Raw genomic sequence first — 15,216 nt, 5'->3', positions numbered from 1 at the left:
CATTCATGCAGGGAGATGCGTGTGAGACAAGGTTGTTGGAACATGGATGAGGCTGGCACAGTATCTCTGGGGCATGGATTTGCTTGTGGAATAGGAGATGCGAATCGCAGCTGAAGCCACAGCCACACTGAACACAGGAGTAAGGCCTGGCCCCCGTGTACAAGAGCGGGTGGCACAGCAGGTTGCAACTGTCATTTGCTCTTGCCACATTCAGGAAACTCCTGAGGACGGGGGTGGGGGTGGGGGTGGGGGCTTCCATCTCTTGCCTTGTCACACCGTACATGACCAGATGGTGCTGCAGGTTGGGCAGTTGCGGGAATGCTTGCCAGTGCAGCTGCAGTGGTGCAGGAAGGAACTGGAGCTGGCTGCTGTGGAAGCGGTGAGCACAGGTGTCACCGGTGTGCGGGTGTGTTGGTGGACTGCTGGCTGGGCACTCCGGCTGCGGCCCTCCCTGCCTGCTCTGCGTCTGCAGGGCTTGCCCACCTCCCTCACCCTCCACATGGTCACACAAGTGCCTGGTTTTGCATTTGGTGGAAATCCCTGCTACTCTGGGCACAGTGATAAGGGCACAGGCCATGGTACTTCAGCAGATGGCGAGGAAAGCCCCATGTCTCCTATAGAGTTTGCTGCACAGGGAACAGGCATGGGCCTTCTCACCTGTGGGCACCTCCTGGGGCTGACTAGCTGGGAACTTTGCATGAGGCAGCCTCCACAGGCCTGGCAGGAAAGGGGTCATTTGCCAATATGGACTCAGCTGTGGGTTGCTAGGTGTTTGCTGCGTTGGAAGGCCTTGCCATAGTCACCGTACGCATAAGGCTTGCTTTCCTGGAGAGAACTGTGCTGCCAGGATCTTCTGAGGACTGGTGGTCCTTGTCCGTGGCATGGATGCTCAGGTGACGCTCTAAGCTGGCGCTCACTGGAAGAACTGCCTGCAGTGGGAGCAGACGGCAACTGCCATCTTTGGCACTTTCATCTTGTCTTCTGGGTCTGGCATTGGATTTTGTTCCTGGGCATGTAGGTGCCAGTAGGTGTTGCATGAGGCTGGACCAACACTGGAAGCCCTAGGCACACTCAGTGCATTGGAAGGTGAGCTCAGAGGACAGCGTTGACTTTGCCACGTAGGAGCTCTGGTGGCAGTGGTGGCTGCAGAGGTGACGCGTGTGTGGCTGCTCATTTTTGTGTGTGTGCGTGTGCAACTTGAGGGTGGAGCTGAGCCTTGGGGTCTCTTCGTACCACAGACACGGGAAGGAATGAGAGCCTGGGTGAGACCATAGCAGGTGGGCGTGTGGGTGGACAGCTGTAGATCGCTCATTCCACACTGTACATATGTTCCTCTGTCTCAGACCTTGGGGCTACTCTGGTTTCCATAACATCACTGCCCTACTGTCTGGGTAAGAACAGGCTCCCCGGAAACTCTAGGACTTTCCTTGTGGGGCTCTGATGAAATGATGATGAGCCAAGCAGTCTCTTTAGGCTCTCCGATTTTATGTTCCTCTTTGGCACTCTACTGCCAAAACCAAGAGTGTTGGCAGACCAAGCCTTCTTCTCTGAGATCTCCTCAAAGGCAAGGACTTCAATAAAGCTGTCACCTCTTCGTTTCTGAAATTCTCTTTCAGCCTTAATGGGCCCTGGGAGGGATGGCTTTCTTGCAGGAACTGGAGTATACTCTAGGGCTCTGGGCTCACTGGCCACTTTGAACTTGAGGCCAGTCTCCACTCTTTGGGCTCAGCAGGCCCAGTAGGCACTGGCTAAGATAGGGAGTAATTCATTCAGTGGATGCACACAGTGCTGGAGTCTGTTCTAAGGGCAGCTCCGTTCTGGGGTTGTGGCTGAGGACCTGGTAAAGGTCATTCTCTTTCTCCGAGATGATGTCTACAGGGAGACAACTCTTGCTAGCACTGCAGCTCATGTCCTCACATGGTGTCTCCAGGCACGTCCTCCAGCAGCCTACCACCTCCCTTCCATCCTTAAACTTCTGGTCCTGCAGGTGGTCCAGCACATCCTGAGGCAGCCAGACAGAAACTGCCCCAGCACCAACAGCTGTACTCTCCGCTTCCGGGTGTTCAGAGCCACCCACAGCCAGTGGTTGCAGAGTTCCTGAAGCTGGCTCAGGGATGCCCCTGGCTTCCTGATGCTGGAAGCCAACAACCTTATCTTTCTCCACGTTCACTGCTCTAAGCTGCTCTTGTTTCAGGGTTTCTGGGACTAGTTCTACCAGCATCTTTCACACCTCCTGCAACTGGATCGGACCCTTAGAACCCTTTTCTCAGCTTCTCCCACATCTGTGGAGTCCAGAGGCTGAGATGTTTGGGGGTTTGGAGGGATCCAGAACAAGAACCAGCTTAGGCCAGCCAAGGGAAGGACTCCAGGAAAATGGAACAGAAGGAGTCTTTGCTTTTCCATGTAAGTTTCAAACTTGATTTGTCAGTTGAAATATTCAGCATCTTGAATTTTTATTGGGTTTGTAATAAAACTATGGGCTAATGTGGAAAGAGTAGACATCCTGATAATACTGAGTCTTCCAACTTTTGAACATGCTACAGATTGCCGTTTAAGAATAAATTGTAATCATTTTCATTGTTTGTATATGGAGATTACAATACAATATTAATATTGTAAGACCTTGCCAAATTCACTTGTTGGTTGCAGGCCATAGTAGTTTGCTTTGTTGTTGTTGTTGAGAATTTTAGAAAAGATTGTCTATGTTGGTAAAAACACTTTCTGGCAATAGAAGCAGACTTATTTCTAGCTTTCTGTTATGGTTGCCTTCTATTTTATTTTTTTATTCTTATATTTCTTTTACCACCTTACCACACTGGATGAATCATCCAGTAAGTTATGGGATGGAGGTGGTGACAGGGACAGCCTTTCCCTGTGCTCAGCTTTGGAAAGAAAGGTTTATTCTTTCAATATTGAGTATGATCCCAGCTGTAGATTTCTACAGATAGCTTGCACTGTAAGGTTCTTTCCAAGTTTACCCAGAGGTTAAGATAAATAGATGTGGAGTTTTATCAGTTCTGTCTCTACAGCTGTTAAGATGATGTAGTCCTGTGTTTGCATGTTGATTTGGGGATTATTAGATTGGTTGATTTTTAAATCAGTGAGAAGGCAGAAATGAACTGAATTTCTTTGATTCCTGCCTACCTTTCTTTCTTTATAGTCTACTACCATGTGGGGTCCTTATTTTTTCTTTAGGATCCTGAATGGGCTGCTTTTGAAGACCAGATGGTCCAAAGACCTCTCCTACCATGCACATCTGTGCTCCCCTCAGCTTTGTTCTAAAGCTAGGTGAGAGTGGTAGGATCCAGGGAATTTTCAATATAGAAGAAAATATCTCACTAGATGATTTCTTGAATAGCTATCAAAAGGAGTATGCAAAGTCACAGTCAGACAACGCTTTAACCATCTCTGCCCTGGTGTGGAGGCAAAAAAGCAGAGAACTTGTGTTAGACCAAGCTGTGCTGGCATCCGCTGCTGTGTTTGCTCCTTTCATTCCCAAATCATCCCCGTCTGGGCTGACAGGTCCAGAAACATCGGCTCTGTAGATATGACACCAGAGAGCCAACCACAGGCACTGCGAAGAATGACTTTAATATGGAACCTCCCCCACCCACGCACAGGCGACAGCCACAACAAAGGGGCTGTGAACAATGCCAATTGTGCTGGCTTTTTGGCCCACAGATATGTGGTCTTTCAGATGCACGTCAACAAAGGGATGAATCAAACTTAGTGTTGGCCAACAAGCCTGCATTGTCTTCCCTCTTCCAAAATTATTCTCTAAATTCCCCAAGGCCCTGAGCACTAGGGTATAAACGCTGCATAGCACATCAATAGATAAATACCAATACCCCCAGCACCTAGACTTTCTGGGCACTTGATCCAAACCAACAGCATTCTGACTTCTAATAGAAATAATTTTAATCCAGGAAAGATCTTGCCAACAAGAGGAGTCTAAAGGTCTGCTCTGGGAGGCGTAGAGGATGTCTGACAGATTACTCAGCCCAGAGCCACAAGAGCAGCCCATTTTTCTCCTTTCCCCTCCTTACTCTTTAGCTGATGTAATTACACATTTGTGTGATGACAGTTGGTTATTTACCATGAGATAATAGGGTGACCCGAGCAACAGGAGCACAGCGCCGGCAAGTGCACAGATCAGTGAGTTTAATGGCCGCACGACCTTGGGAATTAGAAAGGGTCAGAATTACATGACAAGACTACTTATCTCAGGTCTGGGCATCAGAGAGTAACAGGGCCAGAGAGTGCTTTGCCTTCCCTGTGGACTCTCTTCTTGAAAAACAGATGTAGTCCTGGGAAAAGGCTTCATGTATGTCCCTTGTACTTGTATTTTTTCTTTATGTTGTACATGGGATCCAATCCAGGGCCTGCTCCTGCCAGACAAGCACTGTATTTGCAAGTACTATCCTTGGCCTTCTTTATTATTTTTTAAAAATTTGAGACACGGCCTCATTTAGTTCATCAGGCTGGCTTTGAACTTGGGATCTTTCTACCCTGCTTGCCGTTACTCCTGGTACTTGGGATGAGAGGTCTGTGCTACCAGGCCTGTCACAGTCTGTTCTTAAATCTTTTATCCTGTGCTCCTGTAACATCTTTTCCATAAAGGTCCTCGACTCCCTGAGGCCTCTCAAATATTCAATTCTTCCCACCTAGCACTCAGTCAACCACAGACATGTCAGACTATGTTCTCATCTACTTTTTTTTTTTATGAACACAAAACTATTTGAATTTCATGTAGTTTCTAAGTGTAATAACATATTCTTATTTCACTATTCCTGTCATTTAAAACACACACGCACACGCACACGCACACGCACACACACAGTCTCAGCTTATAGGCTAGGCTGAAGAAGCAGCAGGCTACATTTAGCTGTGGTATGCTTGTCTTAGCTGTAGAGTACCTGTGTGTGCCATCCGGAATTTGGAAGGAAAGTGCCTTCAAGCTTCCTTCCAGCCTGAAGGACAGGTTTTGGACAGCAACCACACTTTTGCAAAGACCAGGGCAGCAGCAGCAGCCAGACACCCCCCCCCCTCTGATTTTCCTTGGTGAAGGAAGACAGAAGAGAGCAGTGTCCTTCCTTTAATGCACTGAGATTTCCCCTCCAGCTTAGTTTTCTCATCCTCTCCAGGACTGTTCTTGCTTCCCTATAGCCCAGGAGAGGAAAAAGCAACAACAACAAACTCCTCGAAGAAACAGTCTCACTTCTTTTCCCCTATGCATTTTGGTTTTTGAGACATTCTGTTTCGCCCAAGCTTCTTCTGGAAGTCAAATTGGTTTTGAGGTTTGTGGTGGTTTCAGGGAGAGAGAAACCTGAGTATGTGACAAGTCATTGTGGGGGAACCTGCCAAAGGACACTGTGCATTGGGTTGAGCAGCCAGGTAAAAGCTTCATCTTGTCCATTTCTCTCTTTTGAACAGAGATCTTCCTCTGCTATTGTTTGGTGTCATCGGTGACATTATGCTTTTGTGACCCTTTCAACAAAAGAAATCCCTTTGAACATCTGTGTCAGGCCTGGCTCTATACTTGAAAATATAAAAAGCTCTTTGAATTAGACCCTTCTAGGACTTTTAACCACAACCTGAGATTGATTGATTGATTTGTTTTTCCCTAGGGCTGAACAACTTTAATTGTGTTACTGCTGTTCTGAGGATTTCAGTCCCCATGACTTCAAATAAAAGACCGTTAGGCAGGAATAAGAAAAGGTGAGAGCAAGTCACAAGTGATCCCGTTCTGTCCCTGCCTGTACTGAGTCTGCCCTTGCTAAGGCTGTATAACGCACTACCAGCCTTCGGCAGAGACCACGGCTGAATCAGCAGCCAGGCTGCACCTCAGGTTTTCCTGTGGTGAGTGAAGGCAAAAACAAAAACCAAAACACTAAAAAACAAAATAATGTAACATGTCTGCTTTGTTTGATGCACAGAGGTTTGGACAGGATCTTGGAGTGCAACTTATTGCATGATTAGGTCAAATGCTTCCATGTCAGTCTTCATAGAAATTTCACCTCAACCCCTGAAAATGCTCAATAGTATTCTTGGTCATGGGCAACACTTTGGTAAGCAAGTACGCATAGCCTTAGCCTTCTACTGTATGGCACAGATGCTAAGAAGGGCCCAAGGCCACGGCCCCAACCACAGTCTAGCCTGCATCTTTTCCTCTGTTAATGGTTGACACCTGTTTCTCTTTCACCCAATGGTAAGCTGATTTCCTATGCTCCACCTATGCCAAGGTGGGTGGAGACAACTAGAGGGAGGGCGTCCTGGGGGGTTTGTGGAGTTGCTGACAGTGACTGAGAGTTCGTTTTTACCCGATTTCTATCTTCTGCTGTAGCTCAGTGCTCCCCAAAAGAGTGATGTGGAGCTGCAGCAACAGCTGCTTTTGGCCTCTGTGATGTCTTGTTTTTGCCTCTGCTACCGCTTCCCCAGTCCGCAGGTGTGAACACACGTGACATGCATGCAATCAGGCACATATACAGTTTCCCACGTATGACCAGAAGCTAGTCAGTCAGGCCTGTCATATCAGGTTACACAAAGAACGACTATATAAGACAAATAGATGGTCAGGAGGACAACTTTCAGTACTAGAAAGAGAAAGGTACCTTTAAAGTCCAGGGTCCTGTTCTTCTTGTTTGCTGACCTCATTAATCCCTACAGTGGTTGACGTTTATACAACGTGGGCCACATTTTAAACCAAAAATATGGCAGTTGGTTCCATATAAGATAAAAACAATTCATTTATTATAGCAAATACTGTCTGATTTCTACATGCTGCTCATACCACTGAGCTAAAGATAATGGATTGGGTAATGAGAGAGACAAAAAAGGAAAGATTTGTCATTTACTGTGCCACTAATAAAGCATGTGGTCTTGGTTGTTTGAGTGAACTTCTCTGGGACCTGACTGAATGTCTACTGTTGTCTCCTGTTCAGAGAAAGTAAGATAAGGAGGAAAACTTGTACGAGTAGCTGATCTGATCCCGGAGCGGTGTTCTGTCTGTGATGAGGCTGTTAGAGGGAAGAGTGAGAAAGGAGTGACATGATGCCCACAGGACATGAGCAGGAAACAGCCCTAGGCCACCCTAGGCGGACTGTTGAATCTTTGAGTGTTGCTGTTCCCTCTTTTCTTTTTTAATCAGGGAGCTATTTGGAATTCTTCATGTTTGGGTAATAATTCATCATTTTTTTTTCCAGAGTCATCTCATTTGCATGCTTATTTGACTCTGTGTGGGAGGCCTCTAGAAAGGTCAACGTATGCTAATTTGCATAAGTCCTTGGGTAGTTGGCTGCCCTGTGAACAGCTACCAAAGAGGAGACTTGAACCAGGGCCCACGACTATTTGGAGCAACTGTGGAATTGATCCTTTGGGATCTTTTCACACTAGGCCAGTGTACTTATAGGTACTATAATGATAGCCTTCCTAAATATCTTTGTTCCTACATAAGAATTCCATTGTAAACACAACAGGAGCTGACATGCCTTAAGAAATATATCACTGAAAAAGGAAATATATAATTGTACTTTCTATAGCTGGCACAATAAACTGTTAGAAGCATTGTGTGTGACAGGGAGGAGGTAGTACATGGCATGAGTGGCTGGTTCTTCCATCTTTGTCTCTAACCCTTTTGGATGAACTTAAGCATGAAACAGCAATTTCTTTATTCCCCATGCCAGTACAATTTTGCAGAGTTCTTGCTGTATTGTGCATTGAAAGCCTTCATTAGCAATGCAAGCCCTTCAGAAGGTAACGCATGACTCATACGAGGTCTAGAAATAGCACTGTGGAAAATTGCTTTTATGTAATCTTTCTCAGAGTGTCATTCTGTGAATACTTATCATCCCAGCAGAAACAAGTGGGGAAAGATCACATCTTGCGGGGCCTCCAGGGACGTGCTGTGTCTCCGAGTCACACCATTGCCTCACAGGCCTCTAGAAACCACTCGAAATTTGAGAGCACTTTAGGCACAACAGGGGAATCAGGAAGTGAGGAGCCAATCTGTGAAGTGAGAATCAGTCTCTGGTTTCAATAATATTGCATCTAGTACATGGGCTTCAATCAGGAGGTTTTTTTTTTTTCTTTTTTGGCAAAAATTAAATATTAAATGTTTTTAAGTTGTGGTAACATACTTAACATAGAACTAATCAGTTCAAAGAGGTAAAGTACGTATACATTGCTGTATAACCATCACCACCATCCAACCGCCCGTCTCTGGATCTTTCTATCTTCCTAACTCGGGCTATATACCTATTAACCAATAAGTCCCCTCCCATTTCCTCTTTCCAGGAAACCACCACTCTACTTTCTGTTTGGCAGATTTTGACTCTTTCAGGGATTTCAGGTAAGTGAAGTCTTTTTTTTTAATTATTATTTTTAATTTTTATATTATTTAGTTTATTTGCTTTGTATCCTAGCTGTAGCCCTCTCCCTCATTCCCTCTCAGTCCTCCTCCCCTCCCTCATCTCCTCCCATGCCCCTCTCCAAGTCCACTGATAGGGGAGGTCCTTCTCCCCTTCTATCTGACCCTAGCTATCAGGTCTCATCAGGACTGGCTGCATTGTTCTCCTCTATGGCCTGGCAAGGCTGTTCCCCCCTCAGGAGGAAGTGGTCAAAGAGCCAGCCACTGAGTTCATGTCAGAGACAGTCCCTGTTCCCCTTATTAGGAAACCCACTTGGAGACTGAGCTGCCATGGGCTACATCTGAGCAAGGGTTCTAGGTTATCTCCATGCATGGTCTTTGGTTGGAGTATCAGTCTCAGAAAAGACCCCTGTCCCCAGATATTTTGGTACTGTTGCTCTCCTTGTGGAGCTCCTGTCCTTTCCAGGTAAGTGAAGTCATTCAGTATTTGTCCTTTTGTGATTAGCTTACTTTACTTGGAAAACACAGTCCATCCTATGGTTGTAAACATCTTATAGCATCTGTATTTTGAATTGAATACTGTTTTAAGGGTGAATGGAACTTTACTGTATATACACACAACACATTGTGTATTCATTCATCCATTTCTTGAACACTGAGTTGCTCCTACCTTTTGGTTACTATGACAAATGTTTCTGGAATATGAGTGTAACATTTTTTTAATTGTTTCCCATTCTTTTGGGAATGCCCAATGAGATTGTGAAAAAAAAAACTCTTAAAATTAAAAGGGAAGGTTTTGAGATAAACATATAAACAGTGTGGAAGGAGAAAGGGCAGAGACAGGTGATCACACCCAAATCTAGGAAAGTCACCAGGCAAGGTGGAGGAGGAGAAAGGGGTGGGCCTGGTTCTAAACAAGGCCACACAACTGATGAGTTAGCAGGTTTTTAAGCTTCCACTGGAGTGGCTATAGCCGCTTGAAAGGGACTGTCAGAGGCTAGGCCAGGAGCCTGTGGACGTGGTGCACACCTGTTGCCCTAGCATTGGGGTGGAGACAGACAGATCGTGAGAGTTCTCTGGCCAGCCATCTTAGTGTAGACTGGGGAGCTTCTGGTTCACACAAGACCCTGTCTCAGGCAATAAGGTAGATAACAGTAGTGGAAGACAGCTGATGCCTTGGTTTGGCTAATACATGCAATGGGCATGTGTGCATTGGCACACCAGGTGCTGATCTTATAACACACACACGTACACACACACACACACACACACACACACACACACACACACACACACAAACACACACCATGTGTGAACATAACTATGCATGCATGCACACCTGGGACAGGGACAGGGTCAGTGCTTCTGGGAAACATTCGAAGAAACCATGAAGAGGAAGCTCCCAGGCAGTCCCTTCCATTTCTGGATGAGCTCCTGCTGTACCAGTTCTGCTCCTTGTCTGGATATGGTCCAGTGACAACATGAGTGTAAGTATAAGAGACCTTTGTGTGACATTAGAGGATTCTGGGAGGGGAGCTGTTCTGATGTGGTGAGGAGGAACAACTTTCTTTTAGCTTTCTGGATTCAGTTGGGGCTTGGAAGCCAAATCAGACTCTGGAACTTAGCATGTGCCTCCTCTAGGGTGCCCAGAGCTGATCCCCAGAAGATACTGTGTACAACCCTTCTGGGGCTGAGGGACCATGAGAGTTCAGGTTAAGTGGAAATGGGCCTGGCAGTCATGGCTGTGTTTTGAAGTTGTCTGACATGGTCTTCTCTTGTGGAACATGCCCAGCTTGCACCCAAGGATCGGTCTCTTGTTCTATGTTGCCACTGGAGCTGAACAATCACCAAAGCATGCTAGATAATGATTAGTCTTGGAACGATTAGCATCCTATGTACTTGGGTTTAAAAAAGACTTATGTAACGGGTGTTCTACTTTTTCCTAGAATCTTTGCCTCTCTGAGGACAAAGTGAAGAGAAGGGATCCAAAAAAAAAAAAAAATAGTGGTACATTGCAATATTTGATTAGTACTCCTAGCAAACTGATAAACACATACCCCATGCTCTGACAGTCTACAGGTGCACATCCAAATGCTTCCAGGGGCCCTTTGCAACATAGATGTTGACCCTTTGGGCCTGGATTTCAAGAGAACATACTAGTTAGCAACAGGGGGGTAGCGGTGTGTGGCCAGTGATGGGACTTGGCCCCATGACAACTTGGAAGGCTTGCCACTGATTTGGAAAGAACAGCAAGTTGTGTTCTGAATTGGGGAGGGGGGGCAGGAGAGGACAGAGTTCTCTGTGAAACACTAATGAGAATAAGGTGAAACCACTTCAGAGAGAGTCCCAGGCCGTGGTAGAGGAGCGTGTACCGGCATGTGGCCGGCTGATGGTTGAAATCACCCCGGGGTCATGGGCATATCTAGAGCTGACTGAGGATATCCATGGGAGGGTCCAGGCAGCTGTCATCAGAACCTGCGTGCAAGCACAAATGTGTTTTTGTTTAGCTGTCCAGGTTTCTCAACATGTTGGTCTCTGGCTCCTTTATGCTTGAATGGCGGCAGAAGATGTGGAATGTTGTGTTTGTTGGATGGGAGGTATCAGCAAGAAGAGTAGAAATTTCCTCTAAGGATTTGCAAAGCTGTAGAAAGAAAAGAAGGTGGATTTAGGAACGGGGTGGGGGCAATGGGGCTAACCTTGGCAATCTGAGGTGATGGCACATTATTGTACCTATCAGGGCTTCTACTTCCTCATGTCACAATGGGATAGAAGTGAGGTCGAGGCCACTGGATTAAATGCCTTTTGCTCACGATCCAGAGAATTTAGGGGATTTTGCAAAGCTGCTGAAGTAGATTGCACTATGCTATATCTTTGGTACTTTTTCTACCTTAGAAGAAGTTTTCTATTTTTTATCACTTTTTCAGGAATGGACAATGTCTGCCCAGATAGCAAGAACTCCAGGATTGGGCTGATAAATATTTCCACCTCTCTCGGGCTGTTTATATGAGGCTGGCTATAGTGTAACTCTGATGTATTCTGAGGGGTGTTTGCCTAACTTTGTTTTGTTTTCCTTGTAACTTGAGTACCATGACAGGTACGTGAACTTCCTCATTGTCTGGTCTCTCATTGTCTGATCTCAGCTGGTTTCCCTTGAGCAAAACAACTAGGAAATGAGAAATATGAGCCTTGAGCCTCTTTAGTGTCTGCCAGTCCTAACTGTGTCTGGCTACCTACCCCTGCAGGATCTCAGCCCAAGTAGGCTTTTGTTCCCAGCCTGTCACTCACATAGCCTTTCAATTAAAAAAAAATTATTGTGTGTATGTACTGTGTGTGAGTGTACCCATGTGTGTATGCATGCATGCATGGGTGTGCATATGCCAATGTAAACCTGTGAAGGTCAGAGGACAACTTCTGAGAGCCACTTCTCTTTCTCCACTGTGGAATCCAGGGATTGAATTCACATTGTCAGGCTTGAAGGGCAAACACTTTAACCTACTGAACCATCTTGCCTAGGGAGCCATTTTTAGACTTCACCATGACTCTAGCCCTGTGTGCCCAGACTGGAGTCCTTCCTTTAAGCAGCGAGGTGTTGATGCGTGAACTTTGGGCAGGTGATGCCCTGTTTGAGGGTCAGCTGAGGAATACAGTCCCCTCTGCAGGGTCAGAAAGGATTAAGCTAGAGATCTGAAGTCTTTTTGGCAAAGCAAGGTTCTGGTGCAGATTCCCTACTGGCTGAACTGGCCGGGGACACCCACAGAAGCGGCTCATGGGACCATTCTGCCCACAAGCATTCTAAAAACTAAACACAATCAAATAATCCTCTGTTCGACATACACAAAATCCACTGTTTAAAAAAAAATCACTTTCAGCATGACTTTTGTTCCTTTAGGTTACTTGTTCCAAGGATTTTGCTGGACCCAGTGAGGGAGTATTACTGAATATTCTGAGAACTGTCTCTTCTGCCCTGTGAGTGACCTTCTCAGCACGGCGCCATGCCTCAGGGGTGGCTGGAGACAGACAGGAGTCTTCTCGAGCAGGGGCAAGAGTGTGCATGTTGGGATGCTGTGGGGTGAGCAGTCTTCCTATCTTCTCCAACTCTGTACTCGAGGCATCCCAGGCAGTGTGGCTTTCCCTCAGCTGTGGAACATTGTTTCTCTGAAGTGGCACCCAGACTGCACAGGTCTGGGGCACGGGGTGAAACAAGCCAGCAGAGGAATAGGCACCACGCTGCTGTTAATGGTTAGTTCATATATGTTTTGAAAGAAATTGCTAAAGACTGGGTTGGCTGATGTAATAGAAAACCCTTTTTGTGTTCTCCCATAGACACTCATTTTTTTTTCAAAGAATAAAAATTCAATTCAGCTACTTGGAATTCAGGCAGCCATGAAATCTTACCCACCCTCTCTTCCTCCTCCTCCTTTCCCTCCTCCTTTCTTCCTCCTCCTTTCTTTCCCCTCCCTCATTTGAAGTTCTTTTGCATTGGAAACATAGTAAATTTTCTTTTATTAAGAAATGACTTTGTGGTGACAAATCTACATATCCATTTTCCATTCTTATCCTTTATGTTCTGTTCTCATCAAGCTGACTGTACAGAGATCTGACAATTCTGTTCATCATGCATTTCAATGTTCTCCAAAGCCGAGACATTAACCTTTTCCTTCCATTTCCCAATTTGCTTTTTACCCACTCATGCTATTTTCTCCAGACTAGGTGAAGAAAAAAAATGTAAAAAACATTTCTCTTCACATCACATGTTATCAAAAGCCCTCTTGTGGGATGAAGTTCAGCTCTTTCACAGTGGCCCTTTGATAGCTAAAAATCTGGTGTTCAGCAATTACTTCTTTTTGAGAACTCCAAGTACATCCAGCCTTGCAGTTTTTTTAAACAATTGGCTCTGTTCTCTGGGTCCGTTTCTCATCTCACTCGGCTCCCCATAGAGACAGAAGACAGACCCTCTGTCTCTGCTGAAGGAGAACAACTGACATTTATGTCCCAGCTGGAAGCAGAGGGGTGGATTGACTGAGGCAGGCTTTCGTTCTTCCTTGAGCTGAAATTGAGATATGGCTTTGTTATATGTTTGTCTAATCTTATTTCAGGCTCTCCTATACAAATCCTAGTGGGAGATAGAAAGCAAAGCTGCAACATGTGTGTTGAGCTTGGAATGAGAAACTTTAATCCTTGCAAAAATGGTATTGTGTAAATTCCAGACTGCAACGAATCACGGTAGATTCAGACAGTGGCGGGAACGGTTCACTTTCCCTTTTAATATTCAGTGTGCACATTCATGAAGTAACGCGACCTTCTGAATGCATATTTCTTCTAAATTTCCTTCAGGCCTGTATTTATTTTATTTGCTGAAGCCCCAGTGGCTTATATGAAGTGCACCAGATGTTTTTCATCTGCAGACAGTGCACCTGACAGTCAGAGGCCGAGCAGGTTTGCTGGTGGCCAGCTGTTCACTTGTGCCCTCGGCGTCAGTATACATTTTAACTGCATGCAGCATGTAAAAGGCTCCATTTATTGGACACTAACGTTCTGGGCCCTCTGCTGCAGGCGTTAGCTTCATGAGCACTTTTATGGCTTCTATGGTCCTATAGAGTATATCTTCGTACTATGTACTAGCTCAGCACCTTGTTGATGAGAAAACCACGGATTCACAAAGATAAATAGCCTTCCCAATGTTACATAGATAGAAGTCAGAGAGCAAACCTGGGGTCTGGGTATAAATCATTACTGTGTTATAAGGTTGTCACTCCTGGACTAGCCCTCCTGCTTCTGTTAGATAAATCCCTGGAAGAATGGTCTCACCTTTAGGTACTTTCATCCCACCTCTACAAGATTTATACAGCAGATAACTCCTGTATAAGAATGCCCTCATCCTTGGGATTCCTACCCTGTGTCAACTTAAAAAAAGGCTCAGCCATTTTGACCTCCATAAAAGTATTTTTTCTTCTCCAAGCATCTCTCTATGTGTTCACATTTATGCATGAGTTTTAGTAAGTTTTACTGAGGATATGGGGATTTGGAGGGCCATTTCCATCTTTACATTTCATATAAACTCATTTGAAACGATCTGCATTTCGGAAATCCGTATTGCTTGTGTAATATTTGTTGTCACGTGGTCTCCTGCTAAACCTGCTGCCTTTAGAGGTTTCCTTTAAGAAGGTTTCCCAAAGAGAATGCTGGCGCTGCCTCTTCAAGTAGTTTCTTTTCAAATTCTACCGCTGAATTCAAAGACTAAAAGACCTGTGTTGTCACTCCCCTCTCCCTCTTTTTTCCCTTCCTCCCTTCTCTCTCCTTCCCTTTCTCCTCCCTTCCCTCTTCCTCTAAAGCACAATAAAAATAGAAAGTGTTGGATTAACTGATTATTTTCTAGCATCAACAAAAATATGTAGAGAAGAGAGCCTGGGAGAGCAGAGGATTAGCGTGAAGCAGGACTGACCCAGCGGAAGTTTGGCAAGCAGCAAACTCTCGGTATAGACACGTCGTCATTGCTGCAATTATTCTTCTAATGATAAAATTGATGCATATAAACTCATTCTAGGAATAAAACTGGAAAATGTAACAAAGCTATGAATAAACATACAAATAAACATTCAACATTCTTTGAAACCTCTGCTGAAGAATTGAGTATTTCTTCATGTTCTTTTGTTTATTCAGTTTTTTTATGATTGTGTGTATCTATAGTGCTCTTGCTCACAAACAGACTCTTTCTTTCTCTCATTTACACACACACACACACACACACACACACACACACACACACACACACGTGAACACATCAGAAATGACTATATACCTGCCCTTTAATAGGCAAAAGTAGCATACATAGGGTTTTGCCTAATTGAGGG

The 15,216-nt window shown here is 45.2% G+C and overlaps 1 long non-coding RNA gene across 1 annotated transcript; it reads left to right on the top strand.

Moving 5' to 3' along the window:
• Positions 1–287: 287 nt before the first annotated feature.
• On the top strand, positions 288–14,953 carry LOC132654715 (uncharacterized). Its single transcript, XR_009592402.1, has 4 exons — positions 288–2,403; positions 5,628–5,718; positions 8,293–8,347; positions 12,255–14,953. It is a non-coding gene; the product is annotated as an uncharacterized LOC132654715 (long non-coding RNA).
• The last annotated feature ends 263 nt before the right edge of the window (positions 14,954–15,216 follow it).

This window comes from Meriones unguiculatus, chromosome 6 (assembly GCF_030254825.1).
Source record: "Meriones unguiculatus strain TT.TT164.6M chromosome 6, Bangor_MerUng_6.1, whole genome shotgun sequence".
NCBI classification, from domain to species: Eukaryota; Metazoa; Chordata; class Mammalia; order Rodentia; family Muridae; genus Meriones; species Meriones unguiculatus.
This window is presented reverse-complemented; position numbering and strand designations above follow the sequence as displayed.